This window comes from Carcharodon carcharias, chromosome 2 (assembly GCF_017639515.1).
Source record: "Carcharodon carcharias isolate sCarCar2 chromosome 2, sCarCar2.pri, whole genome shotgun sequence".
NCBI lineage: Eukaryota > Metazoa > Chordata > Chondrichthyes > Lamniformes > Lamnidae > Carcharodon > Carcharodon carcharias.
The window spans coordinates 159,814,506-159,829,588 of NC_054468.1; the positions used below are offsets into that span (position 1 = coordinate 159,814,506).

General features: G+C 41.4%; 1 protein-coding gene across 6 annotated transcripts in view; it reads right to left on the reverse strand.

Moving 5' to 3' along the window:
* Positions 1–15,083, reverse strand: part of ipcef1 (interaction protein for cytohesin exchange factors 1) — a 159,774-nt gene that overhangs the window by 100,515 nt on the left and 44,176 nt on the right. For 2 of the 6 annotated variants that reach the window (XM_041214196.1, XM_041214207.1), the window contains exon 1: positions 8,478–8,551. The exons of 3 other annotated variants lie outside the window; for them this stretch is intronic. The gene's annotated coding sequence lies outside the window, so the exon portion shown is untranslated. Of the gene's footprint in view, positions 1–8,477; positions 8,552–15,083 lie in introns of those variants that run through there. One more of the 6 variants, XM_041214215.1, reaches the window with a different exon arrangement.

Sequence of the window (15,083 nt, forward strand, 5' to 3'; positions counted from 1 at the left end):
GTGCAACCTGTCTCAATCCTAATTTCCTTTATTACTCTTCCAGGAATAATTTTTTCCTGGGTGCAAACCATCGGAAAATTAGTCTGAGTATTGCTGAGGGTACTGGCTCAGAGGCAACAATGAACTTATCAAGGACTGAACATCTGTGAAGAAAGATGACATAACCCAGGGTGCTTTTGGTTCAACTCCTTGCATCAACTCAGCTTTATCAACTGTTAATATTTCCCCAGGGCATTTCTTCCCAAGGACATCACTCCCTTAATTAATGACTGTAAAAACATCCAGAAATCACAATGGCAGAAAATGAAAGGATGTTAAAATGACTGAATATTCTGGGAACAGTTTGGTTTTTAAGAAGGGAATTTTAAGGGTGCCAATTACTTGAATTCTCACAGATCAACTCTAATGAAATTCCATCCTGGAACTAAGTCACCATCAAGCATTGTTCAGAATTGGTAATTCCCAATGCTACATAGGTACCAAACCTGACAGATGCTTAAAGGCCAAGTCAGCCTCCACAAACCAGGCACTTTAGCACCTCTCCTGAATGCAGTGTTGTCAACTCTGCAGGATTGTCTACAGTCTCCCAGAATCATAGATTAACTTCCTTGATAATATAAGCAATCCAGGAGAAACATCATGAGACAATGAAAAAATTGAAGTTTTCTTTCCTTCGAATCCTCTCCATTTATTATTTGTAAAAATATTGCCAACGGAAAAAAGGTTGTTTTATTTTTCGGGGTTGTTGGGGTAGAAGGTGCCGCAGGGATCTGTACTGGGATCTTTGCTGTTTGTATTGTACGTTAATGATTTAGACGTGAATATAGGTGATATGATCAGTAAGGTCGCAGATGACACAAAAATTGGAGGTGTCGTAAATAGTGAGGAGGAAAGCTTTAGATTACAGGATGATATAGATGGGCTGGTAAGATGGGCAGAGCAGTGACAAATGGAATTTAATCCTGAGAAGTGTGAGGTGATGCATTTTGGGAAGACTAACATGACAAGGGAGTACACAATGAATGGTAGGACCTTAGGAAGTACAGAGGGACCTTGGTGTCCATGTCCATTGATCCCTGAAGGCAGCAGCACAGGAAGACAAGGTGGTTAAGAAGGCATATGGGATACTTGCCTTTATTAGCCGAGGCATAGGATATAAGAGCAGCGAGGTTATATTGGAGCTCTATAAAGCGCTAATTATACCACAGCTGCAGTACTGTGTGCAGTTCTGGTTTCCATGCTAAGAAGGATGTGATTGCGCTGGAGAGGGTGCAGAGGAGATTCACCAGGATGTTGCCTGGGCTGGAGCGTTTCAGCCATGAAGAGAGACTGGATAGGCTTTGGTTGTTTTCCTTAGAGCAGGGGAGGCTGAGGGGGAACATGATAGAGGTATACAAACTTAGGAGGGGCATAGATAGGGTAGATAAGAAGAAACTTTTCCGCTTAGTGGAGGTGTCAATAGCCAGGGAGAATAGATGTAAGTTAAGGGGCAGAAGGTTAAGAGGGAGTTTGAGGAAAAATTTTTTCACCCAGAGGCCGGTTGGAATCTGGAACACACTGCCTGAGGGGGTGGTAGAAGCAAGAACTCTCACAACGTTTAAAAAGTATTTAGATGAGTACTTGAAAAGCCATAGGATACAGGGCTACAGGCCAAGTGCTTGAAAATGGGATTAGAATAGATAGGTGCTTGATGGCCAGCATGGATATAATGGGCTGAAGGGCCTGTTTCTGTGCTGTTTAACTCTATGACTCTATGAGAAGGTCATGCAATGAAATCATCAGGAACACAACCAACCAGAGGTGGCAACTGTACCTGAAGGTGAGCTTCTTTATTTTTGATTAGTTATTTTTAGGTTGGTTTAATTCAGATCCTGGGAGCATAATAGCTATAAGCTGGCACCTGAGTGGTTAAATCTGGTTTCCCCAGGCAGCAGACCAGTAGGTCTCCGAGTCTGCTGCCAGGAGGGGGGGAAAACAGGTCGAACAGCACAGACAGTGAGCTGGCTCCCAGACACCAGGCTTCTAGAATCAAATTTTTTTAAAAAGCAACAAATGATTCATGCATTGCGGCCTATAAAAAGTCCTTTTATACATTAATTGCAAAATTAAACTACCCTACAAACTTTCATTTGATTACAATTATGCTAAAATAGGAGGTACGTAATATCTAAAAATGGTCGTTCCAAGCATGTGCCACCCACAATTGTTTCTCACTATATAAATTTGGTCTCAACAGTTCAGCACTGAAACGTGCACTGGCTTCACAGATAAGCAAAACACAGAGGCTGTGTAACAGTTAAGTCTTTCCGGGGTGGGGGAGGAGTGGGTGTAGTTTATGCACCTGCAAAAAAAAACCCATTAAACCCCCTCAGGCAAATGTTTAACCGCAGCTGATGTAAGAAACTTGTTACCACAGCCCCAATCAAAACAGAGGTTTAAAATCACTAAAATAAAATGACTTCACTCCTTGATTATTACTTAGCCTTGCCAACAGCACTTGTTGAATTCCAAGAGAATGACGGACAGGAGGTCATTCTGCCTATTGTGCCTGTGCTACAGGCAGTTGGCAAAAGTGACAGGATGAAGTCAAAGGCAAATGGAGAAGGCAAGGCACGTGGCTGGATTGGATGGGAATGAACTGGGATAGATGGTGGGGAAGTAGGATGTGAGAAGGAGCGGGTGACCAGAGACAGAGGGTCAGGTGATTGGGGCTCAGGGTAGGAGGAGAATGACAACAGGCTGGGGTTGAGGGAGATTGGGAGAGTGTTGCTCAATTGAAGAGGGTGATGATGTAATGGCAGTTGAGGGATTGGCACTTGGGTTAGTGGATGGGGGAAAGGGTCTGAGGGTCAGGTCGTTAGGCCTTGGTGCAGAGAGACAGAGAGAGGGAGAGGGAGAGACAGGCAGAGAGAGAGGGAGCAAGAGAATGACTTGGAAACGGGATAGACATGCAGACCAGCATTTCCACTGAGTTTGGTGCAGCAGCAAAGGGGTGACTGGGATTTGCACAGAGGAGCAGTCAGTAAAGAGGTGAATGAAATCTGGGAATCTTACTGTCGATAATTAGCAAAAATTGTTCCCACTGTTTGGTGCATGGGGAACAAGGGGATTTAGAATGGGGGCAAAAGGGGGAGGAAGGGGGAAGGAAGGGGGAAGGTTTCTGTACTGAAGGCAACGAAGTCATGAGATACTTCACCAGAAGTCTTTGTTTAGGTATTTGAAGAGAAATGTAATAGGAGCTCAGGGGAATGTGGTTAAAGGGCAGAGTGTTAGCTACAGACACCAGAGAGGTGATGTGGGAGAGGATAATGGGCCCACTCCTTTGCTGAGATTTGTATCACTCTATAACAACTGTCGTTTATCAAGTCTGAACCCAGGGGGATATGGTGGTATAGTGCTAATTACACTGGATTAGCAATCCAGAGGCCCAGGATAATGCTCTGTGGAAGCTGGTTCAAATCCCAGTATGGCAACTGGTGGTATTTAAATTCAATGAATAAATTCAACTAATTAATAAAATAAAGCCTGGACTGTAAGCTAGGTCCCAGTAATAGTGACCATAGGGCCATCATTGATTGCTGGAAAAACCTATCTGGTTAGGGAAGGAAATCTGCCACCTCACCTCGTCTGGCCTACATGTGATTCCAGACCCACAGGAACTAAGTTGGGCAACAAATGCTGGCATTGCCAGTGATGCCCACATCCCACATAAGAATAATAAAAAATGTTGGACATTACACCTTTTCCTATAATCAGTGATTGGTTATGATCACATTGGTTATGGTCATAATCAGTATTAGTTATGAGCATTTTAACTGTTACCAGTATTTATATTGGTTAGAACAAAAACAAAAACAGAATTACCTGGAAAAACTCAGCAGGTCTGGCAGCATCGGCGGAGAAGAAAAGAGTTGACGTTTCGAGCCCTCATGACCCTTCGACAGAACTTGAGAGCACTTGAGAGAAAGAGAAAAAGTTTCTTGTTGAGGCGCGGATGAGCCGAAGGATAAAATGAAACTGGGGGCACGCGCAGCTTTGAAAAAGGGTACAGCGGTGCTGCTGGAGGGAGAGGTCGAGTGTGTTCATATGGCGGTGCATGGCACTGAGTGTGGATCTCAGGATGTGACGGGAACAGCAGTCCGAGAAACGTTTTATGTCCCGGAGATACCTGTAATCCTGGGTGGGTTCGAAACATGAGGGGTGGAATTTCAGTTGAAATCCATGTGGGGTAAGTCGGAGATGGAGACAGTTACTGAGAAAGGAGATGTGGCTGTGAAAGCGGGTTTTAGTAAACACCTTGTCAAACACCAGGAGGGAAATGGAAAGCAAGGAAGGTGAGCAGGGCAAAAGAGAGGAACGGAAATCTTGTCGCAGAAAAGAACAGAACTTCTTCAAGGAGGTAGGCATTTCATGAAGAGCAGTGGCAGTCAATTAAACACAGATAAAAACAAAAAAACTGCGGATGCTGGAAATCCAAAACAAAAACAAAAACAGAATTACCTGGAAAAACTCAGCAGGTCTGGCAGCATTGGCGGAGAGGAAAAGAGTTGACGTTTCGAGTCCTCATGACCCTTCGACAGAACTTGAGAGCACTTGAGAGAAAGAGAAAAAGTTTCTTGTTGAGGCGCGGATGAGCCGAAGGATAAAATGAAACTGGGGGCACGCGCAGCTTTGAAAAAGGGTACAGCGGTGCTGCTGGAGGGAGAGGTCGAGTGTGTTCATATGGCGGTGCATGGCACTGAGTGTGGATCTCAGGATGTGACGGGAACAGCAGTCCGAGAAACGTTTTATGTCCCGGAGATACCTGTAATCCTGGGTGGGTTCGAAACATGAGGGGTGGAATTTCAGTTGAAATCCATGTGGGGTAAGTCGGAGATGGAGACAGTTACTGAGAAAGGAGATGTGGCTGTGAAAGCGGGTTTTAGTAAACACCTTGTCAAACACCAGGAGGGAAATGGAAAGCAAGGAAGGTGAGCAGGGCAAAAGAGAGGAACGGAAATCTTGTCGCAGAAAAGAACAGAACTTCTTCAAGGAGGTAGGCATTTCATGAAGAGCAGTGGCAGTCAATTAAACACAGATAAAAACAAAAAAACTGCGGATGCTGGAAATCCAAAACAAAAACAAAAACAGAATTACCTGGAAAAACTCAGCAGGTCTGGCAGCATTGGCGGAGAGGAAAAGAGTTGACGTTTCGAGTCCTCATGACCCTTCGACAGAACGTGAGTCAAGTTCTGTCGAAGGGTCATGAGGACTCGAAACGTCAACTCTTTTCTTCTCTGCCGATGCTGCCAGACCTGCTGAGTTTATATTGGTTAGTGTAATTTCAGTGAGTTACTGTTAATAACAAGATGTTTAGGAAGACCAGGGTGGTGTTGGAGAGATCGCCTCAAGAGCACCATGTCAAAGGAAGGGATGCAGATAACTAAAAGCACCAGATTAGTTCAGAGCCAACACCGGTCGAGTGAATTCATTCATGTCCTTACTGGGCTGATGTTCAGGCACTTAGCAGTAGTAATGTTAGTTCTATAAGTTACTGGTGGAATCAAAGTCTGCAACACCTGGTTCTTGCTGTGAATTCCACCCCTGCCTTCTGTTTCCCTATTTTCCCTGCTCACAGATGGCCCCTTAATTTGGAGAGCTACTCATAACTGCTGGCAGAAACTATGGGTAAAACATTCAATTACTAAGAATACAGCCTTGATAAGATAAATGCAATAACATTTGCAGATGTTATGTGGTCAAATGTTATGAAATCAAATCTCTAGGGATACATCCAGAGTTGGCAACCCTCCTTAAAGGTGGGTGGCTTCTACTTCAATTATTCCCAGTGGCAAAGCAATCTCTACTCCAACAACTCTTCATAAAGAAATGTCCTTACGATCTTTCCACACTCATGGTGATCATTTCAAATTAATAACATCTCGTCATTAACTCCCTAGTTAATAGTAATTGTTACAATTATGAAGTTTTTAAGATAGTGATGTTTTAGGACTGTGTTTTAAAATTTAAGGTAAAACGAAGAGGGTCATGTTACATGTTCTGCAGTCTGCCCGATGGTAAACTTGGGTGGATTGACTGCTAGGGATCAAAAGGAGGCTTAGATTGCTTTATTAGAAAGAAGGTGCTGGACATTTAGGCTTCGAGACAATGGCAGCAGCATGTGTTTTAACAGTGGAGGCTGTGAATCTCCAAAATCCCAGAAAAGTGTTGAGAATGTTGGGATGTAAACAACTAAACTTTAAATTGTCCATTTATTTCCAAGGACAGAGAGAGAGAGTTGGGCTCTCAAGAATAGCTAATTAGCACTTCTAACTTCATGTTGCCAATGGGGAAGGATACAGATGGAACCATTGTAAAAACCAAGTTGCAGGTTTTCCTAGAATATCATTGTTTTGAGTCTGCCTGGATCCGAGAGAGAGAGAGCGCAGTAAAAGGCCAAAAGAGTCTCTAATGGTTTGCCATTCAGGAATGTGGGTGGAAGCTCACATTCGGATTGAAAAGACCAAATTCACAGGGAGTTAAAATGAGGCTGGAAGAATCACCTAGACTCTTGGGCTAGAGGGATAGTCTCTGGGAAAAGAAAACCTCACTGTGGAAGACAGTTCTAAGAGTACAAGTGGCTGAGAAAAGAAAATAAGGATAAACATTGGGAAGTTGAGAATCACTTTGAATTAATCCTTGGAAAATAGAACATCTACATAAAGGGGATTGTAAAATATACCTACGTAATGTGTTTTGTTGGGCTAAGAATAAAAAAGGGGGCATTCCATTCTGTGGGTTAAGTTACATGTTGCCTACAAAGATAGTGTTTCATTACTGGTGTTTTCAGTCATTTGTTACAGGAAACATCATTCTTTCAGCTATTAACTGGAAGCTTGAATTTTTTTAAAAAAAGTTATTGGTTTCTACGGGGATCAGAAGACAATCATTTAAATTTTTCCATGTCGGAGACCCTGAGAATAGCAAAATGATCACAGGCACCCTCTGCAAATATTGACACATTGCAAGGCACCTCTCTCTACTGCCTTCTCTACTTCAGCCATCCAAAAGAAATTGGATTAATTGGAGAAAAATTGTCCCAGATCTTGGTCTCCAGATCGTCAGAGACCAGGTGTATGACTAGAGATGCGCTTTGGGACCCTTTAAGTCCAAATGAACTGACTCGCTGGGAATTGCTCAGTTAGTTTGAACTTCCAATGGGCAATTCCCCCACTTCCCAGAAGCCTCCAAAAAAGTCTTAGACTCCAAGTTAGAGTCTGAGACTTCAGATGGTTTCAACTTATAAACCTGGACAGTTACACAGGAAACGTTAGACTGAAAAATCCTAGTCTAATTTCTGGTAACTGTACAACTGACCTCCCAATCACTCAGTGACCTGCTCCTGACTGCCCCCTCGACCTGACCAACCCCATAACCCCACCAACCTCCCCCTCCCCCGTTCAGACTTGACTAGCCCTACCATCCGATTATCTCTGACCCATCCTCACCACCCTACCCAGCTGCACACTACCGCCTAACTCCAAGCTACAAAATGCACGTAAAAGTGTATGTCGCCACAGACTCAGGCTCTTTGGGGAGCCATGTTGACTCAGTTGGCTGGACGGCCGGAGTGGATCAGATTTGTGCCAACAGGATGGGGTTTGATAACTGTTCTGGCTGGGTTGAATTCAGGACCTGCCTTCTTGCCCTACCCATGGTGGAGGTCGCAGCGTTGTGGATCGGTCGGACCTTTCTTTGGGCAGAAAGCTCAAGAAGGTCGTGGCAGATAAACAAATGAAAGATTGAGAAATTTGATCAATGGATAGACAGCAACCTGATCATCTTGGATGTGTTTCATGACCCCAGTCAAAAAACCTCTTCCCTAACCTGCCTTGCACTTATCCATGATTACTGCTACTTGGCAATATCCTCCAAGGCTCCCAGAATTATTCAGTTGAGATCAGCAAGTGCTGGTGTAAAGAATCACGGATGTGAAGACCCCATTTCAATAGTTTATGACTCAATACATTCTAGTTCAGCAACACTGTAATACCGCACAATGCCAAAATAACAGTGGGAAAACTACCTGCAGTTCAGCAAGACAAATTCAATAGTTTAAATATTATTCAACAGCATTATATTAAACAAATAAAGAGACGGTTTATGTTACATAAAGTCATGAATTAAAATTTTTCATTTGCATTTTTCCATCAATTATCTAAACAGAATTTATCCAACATGTAATTTAACTAATACTTTAATGGAGAAAGTTAGTAAACATTTAAACTTTATGACCTATTGCTTAGAAGTCTGTCGAAAAAATATTTCTTTGTAAAGCTTCTGAGAAAAACATGATTGGACATGCAATTTTCCTCTTTTTACACTTATGAGCAGTAAAACCAATGAGACAGACATATTTATTTAAATACTCTCAATCAAGTGCAACAAAGACATAAATTGAAAAATAAGCATTAAAAATAAGAACAAAAATTACATACCAAGTCACTTAAGCCACTGGCCCTCTCTGCAGCTACATTGGTTAATGACAGCATGTCAGAAAAAACAGGAAGTTCTAACTCAAACTGGTCAACGCTACAAATAACCCAAGCGGAAGGGAGCATGTAATATCATCATTTTACAGACTGTGGCTGAAAGGCTTTCCCCAGGGCTGCTTGCTTAGGTTCTCAACTACATAATGGATCCCTTTGATCATTCAAAACAATCTGACTTGCATGATGTAATTTCGGATAAACATATTACATGTGGAAGATGTGCATTTTTGTGCAGTCCTCTTAGTACCTACGCCTACTGTAGTACATGTTGCAAAGTTGCTCAGAGAAAGAAACAGATCCACATCTCCATTTGTCTAACACGTAAACTAAATAAGTGTGATTCAGTACAGAAGGAAATTGCAACAGCCTGTTGTGAACTGTTGCAAAGCTTGACAGTCATATAATGCAGGGCTCAGCATCCTTAATAACAAGAGTAGCATTTTTTTTAAAGACAAAAAAATACAATACCTTAAGAGTCCAATGCTGATACCTAAATACTAATAATGATGAAAAAACAGCGCAGACACACATTTCAACGATATTTTAAAAGTTTTAATGAAGAAGTTGTTAGTCGAATGTTACTATCTCACAAGTACAAGGTTTAAAACAAGCTATTTAATTCCCATCAAAATGGGATCAATTGACCAAGGTCGGGAGCCGTAGGAGTCGTTAGTGACCAATATGCGACTTCAGGGCTGCAGGTTGCAGATCCCTGACATAGTGAATCAAGTCAGCCCTCAGTGTTAAATGCAATGCTATCTTGGAAACAGGTTGTTTCATGGTGCCTCCAAGAGGACAAGCTCAGAAGATCACTGATATCTTTGGTCTCACTCATTCTTACCCCATTACGAATGAGATTCATGGACCCAGGGTGGATAAATAAAGAAGGCAATTTATTTATCCATTCTGAACAAACGTTTTAACATCTTAAAAGCCATATTGTTCACATTGTGCTCTGTTAGATTAATAAAGAGCTCACCTTTCTAGTTTAGGGTTGCCAGGAATTAGATTAATCGCCTGGACAGTGCTGCAAGTAACTCAGGAGAAAAATCATTCCAATAAGCCAATTGTCATCCATCTGTTTATCATCAGCACATAAAGCAGGAAGCATGAAAGCAATCAAAGAGTGCCAAATATAGAAAACGAAGGAAAAATATTCTTCAAATCTAGTTACAAATTTGTTAGCAAGGTCTGGATTGTGTAATGTAGAGCAAAATTCAATGCTCAGATTTTATTTTGTATGTATGTGTATATATGCTAAAAATATTTACAAAAGTCAGTGTTGCATAGCTGTGTGCTTGAGCCACTGGGGGTCACACAATAATATCAAAAAGCACTCCCCCTACTTACCCCAGGAATCACGTACACAAACTGAGAACATTTTACAACAATAAAGCTAAGGTGAACTGATCTCACGCATGTCTAGTTTAAAAACTTCCAGTTGTCTCAATGGATCTTGAAATGAAGATTTAAACAAAGAGAAATATCTTTAAATTAATAGAAGAAATGGTAGTGATGAGTATCAGAAACAATCATCACGCCATGATTCAATTTGTGCCGGACTGGTTAGATTGGACAAATGTTTGCACGTTGTTCATTTGGCCATTTAGATTCAGAACTGCCCATTCCTTTCAAACATACTATCACCACATACCCTTGCCCCATGTCTTCCTGTTGTTATGTCCATTGTCTGGTGAATAGTTGCCATTGATGTTACTGTCTCAGCAACAAACATCAGCATTTTTAAAAATTGCACTTTGGGTTGGTGATGTACTGGAAAAGATGAATCAGAATCCATCCAAACTTTTGCAATTAGTGAGGGATGGGCAGAAGCAGTGAAGAATATGGTTCTACTTTATTGCCTCAAGGGTGAAAACTAACTATGTGGTTTAACACTCAATGCCCAAGACTGAGCATATTCTAATGAGGTAACTTCTAGAAGGGGGCAACCAACAGTTTTATCAATTAAAACTAAAAAAAAATGGGTAACAGCCTTTGTTCTGGTGCCTGCTGAGGGCATTCCTTTGAAAGTGATGCCTGCAGTTGCCGAATATATAATGATTTGAATCATTTTTCAAGCATGAGATAAAAGTTTTCACCTCAGGGTTGCTGGCGACCTTACTGAAGGAATACCACAGCCTATGTCCCAGATATAAAAGGATTTCAGTTGCTCAAGATGTGCTTTGGAGGGCCAATTAGAAACCACGAGTGTCTTTTGGGTGATCCATTCCAGATAATATAGAAAGATCGACTAAATCTAACAGTCAATTAATCTATTATTGCTTTACCAGTATATATCCTGTGTGAAAATATTTACATGCCAACATCGGTAAGGGTAGAAAGGGCTTGTTCCAGATCAACTCATCACATACCTCAATTCTTTCTCTCTAGAGACTTGTCTAAGGCTCTCTCGAAATAATACAAATAAACTATATAATTGCAAATACATATCTCCAGATGTCCCAAAACACTTCACAACTAATTAATTACTTTTAAAGGTCAGTTACTGTTCAAGACAAATGTAACATTTGAAAAGGTAGATGAAGCCCCGATTTAAAATCTCATTCAAAGGACAGCATGTCAGACAATGCAGCAGCAATCCCCCATTACAATACCTGTACTATCAGTTTAGATAACGTGCATCAGTTTGTGCTGTAGAAGCACTGCATTAGGTAAATTCTATTAGAATTAGCCATCGTGTTCTCTCTTTTTAGATGCTACAAACACCTTGGGTGGATTTAATTACCAGCAGGAGGTCTCTGGTTTCAGTTCACTTGTACTGTGACAAAATGAGGCCATATTGATTTAAAAGCTCATTCTCTTCAGATATTAGCGTGGATTCTTTCCAATACCTGCAAGATTCATATTTTATCCACATTACATAACACTGCTGTTATGATAGTGTCCTGCAAGTGGTCTTATCTAAACATCCTATCATATATCACAGGTGTGCTCCTATTAATTTTGGGTCTCTTTTGGTCTTCCTTACTCTTTTTCATATCTTGGATCACCTTTCTAGGTGAATTCCACTCCTTAGAACTTTGAGCTTCTTGCTTAAAAAGTCATATCACCAGGGCAAATGTTTAGTAGCTACGAACAGTAAAGTCATAGTCTGTTATTTCCAAACTGTTGGAATTGTCAGTGAAAAGCATCACATCAAACCTTGTTATAATTTTAAACTATTAAGGAAACAATAAGTGAATCTGTAGTACATGCACAGTCATCTTTCTCATCAAAAGGAAACACAGTAAAAGGTTGTGAAACTAAATTCTAACCTCATTCTCTATAAATTGCTAATTCACCACCCCCTCCTTCTCATCTCCTTACAAGCTGTCAGTCATCTATATCTATCTGCCAAATATTATTTTTTTGCTTGATTCATCTATTTTGAGCTCACAAAATGTCTCCAAGGTTCGTTAGAAAGTCAGAATTGTCTTATTGTATCCATTACTAGACTAACCACAATGCCTGGATATATTTGAAAATTAGCTGTAGACACTTTTATCAGCTTGTTACCAAGGAGACAAGTTTCACAATGCATATAAGGTAATAGGTTTGAAGATGTACATGCCTTTTTAAACTCTCACGTATTGTACCGAATTCAAATGGACAGCTACCAAATTAAAATGAAACAGAACAGGTTCATATTTGCTGCATTAATGTTCTTTAGCAGTCTCTCACATCCCTGCACCTATAATGACAGTTATTCATGTGCCCACAAGTTCTTCCAAATGGTCCTCAAAAGGCTCCCAGATGGGAGGGAAATATTTGGTGTGTGACTGACAAGTTCTGGAGCCTTAGGTTGGATATTGCAAAGTGAGGGACACATTGGAGTACAAATGGGACTTTGGGTAATGCCTGAAAAAGATTGCAGCTAAGCTCATCTTTGCTACACCTGTTGGTTGATGAGGATCAAGGATTTCTTTAAAAGGATCCTCTTTTTGTTGTCATCCCTCTCATGACATGCCTGCTCTGTGGGCTTTTCTTCAGAAATTCTAGCTGTTCCTCGAACAGGACCCAACAGAAATGGGAGTTGAACTGGTTCTGCAGTGTGGGAAGGGAGCATATTGGTACCAGTTTCCTTAAACTTCCTTCCCAGAGGGAGTCCGTGGTTATCTTGGAGGGGTAGAAATGTCGGAGACCAGATCAATGTAGAATGAGATGGGTTACCCATTGCAGTATGCGAGGAGTACAAAACCATAACAAAAACAGAATTACCTGGAAAAACTCAGCAGGTCTTGCAGCATCGATGGAGAAGAAAAGAATTGACGTTTCAAGTCCTCATGACCCTTCCACAGAACTGAGCGAATGAGCATGTTTTGGATTTCCAGCATCCGCAGTTTTTGTTTTTATCTCTGTACAAAACCATGTCTATTTAGAGATGCTTTCATGGAGTACTATGAACAGTTCTAGCCTCCATATTACAAAAAGAACAGAGGTACGGGCAAAGGCATAAAAAGGGTTTACTGATATGCTACCAGAGCAAAGGTTATACCTATCAGGAAAGGTTTAACAGGTGGGGGTTCTTTTCTCCAGAACAGAGAAGACAGAGCACTGATCTAATAGAGGTCTTTATGAATATCAAAGTGTTTGATAGGTTAGATGCATAGTCATTGTTTCTACTTGTGGAGGAAAAAAACAAAACTCAGGGCCTTAAATGTAATTTGTTCACCAAGTAATATTTTAGGAAATTTTAGAGTGGTTAAATTGTGGAACTCATATTTGCAAGAAGCAGTTGGGGCATCTAAGGGAAAGTTAGATGTACACATGAGGGAGAAAGGAACAGAAGGTTATGCTGATAGGATTAGGTGATCAGAGGTAGGAAGCAGTTCAAGTGAAGCATAAACACAAGCGTGAATCATTTGCGCTCAATAGTCCAATTTCTGTACTGTACATTGTATGAATTTATGGTTAGTAAGCTCCTCCTAGTCATTATTTTGAGGGATTAGAGTTCTAAGGTTACCTGTTGTGTTTTCCTCTAATAGTACTGTTTTCTACTGTGCTGGGACCTCTGAGCATAGGAATTCCTGCCTGAGGTGAATTCCAAATGATAAAATCCAAAAACGTTTTAAAAGCACAAAGAACAAGAGGATAACTAAGGAAAGAGAAGGGACTATTAGAAACCAGAATTGTGGGCATTATCTTGTTTCTTGTTTTAATGATGCACACAGGCCATTGACATTGTAGCTGAGCTAACGTTATTGATAACACATTTTTGCAGCGTCTGAACTCGATCAAGACAGGCTTCAGCATGTGCTACCTGACCTTCAACCCCCAGGTCAGGTAACCCCGTATAAAGTAAAGAGTACCGTATATTATCTAATACTGGAGTCCACAACCACAATTAGCTATTATCATGACAGGCATGATTCTTAATAAATACTTTGTATCTGTTTTCACATGTTGTAGACATTGTAGCTAAGGAGTGGTGTGAAATATCAGTTGGAGAAACAAAGAGAGAGAGGGGAAGTATCCAATGAACGCGTGGCACTAGGAAGTTCTGAGGAACAAAGGGATCTCTGAAGGCGGAGGGGCATGTTAGTGGGGTGGTGAAAAAGGGATATGGGACACTTGCCTTTATCAATCGAGGCATAGATTACAAAAGTAGGGAGATCATGTTGGAGTTGTATAGAACATTGGTGAGGCCACAGCTGGAGTACTATGTGCAGTTCTGGTCGCCGCATTATAGGAAGGATGTGATTGCACTGGAGGGGGTGCAGAGGAGATTCACCAGGATGTTGCCTGGGATGAAACATTTAAGTTACGAAGAGAGGTTGGATAGACTTGGGTTGTTTTTGTTGGAGCAGAGAAGACTGAGGGGTGACCTGATTGAGTTGTACAAGAATATAAGGGGCATGGACAGGGTGGATAGGGAGCAGCGGTTCCCCTTAGTTGAAGGGTCAGTCACAAGGGGACACAAGTTCAAGGTGAGGGGCAGGAGGTTTAGGGGGCATACGAGGTAAAACTTTTTTACCCAGAGGGTGGTGATGGTCTGGAATGTGCTGCCTGGGAGGGTGGTGGAGGCGGGTTGCCTCACTTCTGTTAAAAAGTACTGGATGAGCACTTGACACATCATAATATTCAAGGCTATGGGCCAAGTGCTGGTAAATGGGATTAGATAGGTAGGTCAAGTGTTTCTCACATGTCACTGCAGACTCGATGGGCCAAAGGGCCTCTTCTGCACTCTGTGATTCTATGACTCTAAGTAATTGGGGGTTTAGGATCTTTGGAACTAGATAAATTGCCAGGTCCAGATGAAATGTAGCCAAGTTTAAGAGAAGCAAGGAAGGAAACAGCAGAGACTTCGATCATCATCTTCCCATCCTGACTCACTACAGGCAAAGTAGCAGAGGGCTGGGTGATTGTTGATATTTCACCATTGTTTGAAAAGGGGGAAGGGGAAAGATCAAGTAATTACAGGCCACTTAGCCTAAACTGTCATTGGAAAAAAAACTGAGACAGTATTAATTACCATTTAGAAAGGCACAGATTTATCAAGCTTGTCAGATGGATTTGTTCAAGGAAGGCTGTGTCTGCTTAACTTGATTGACC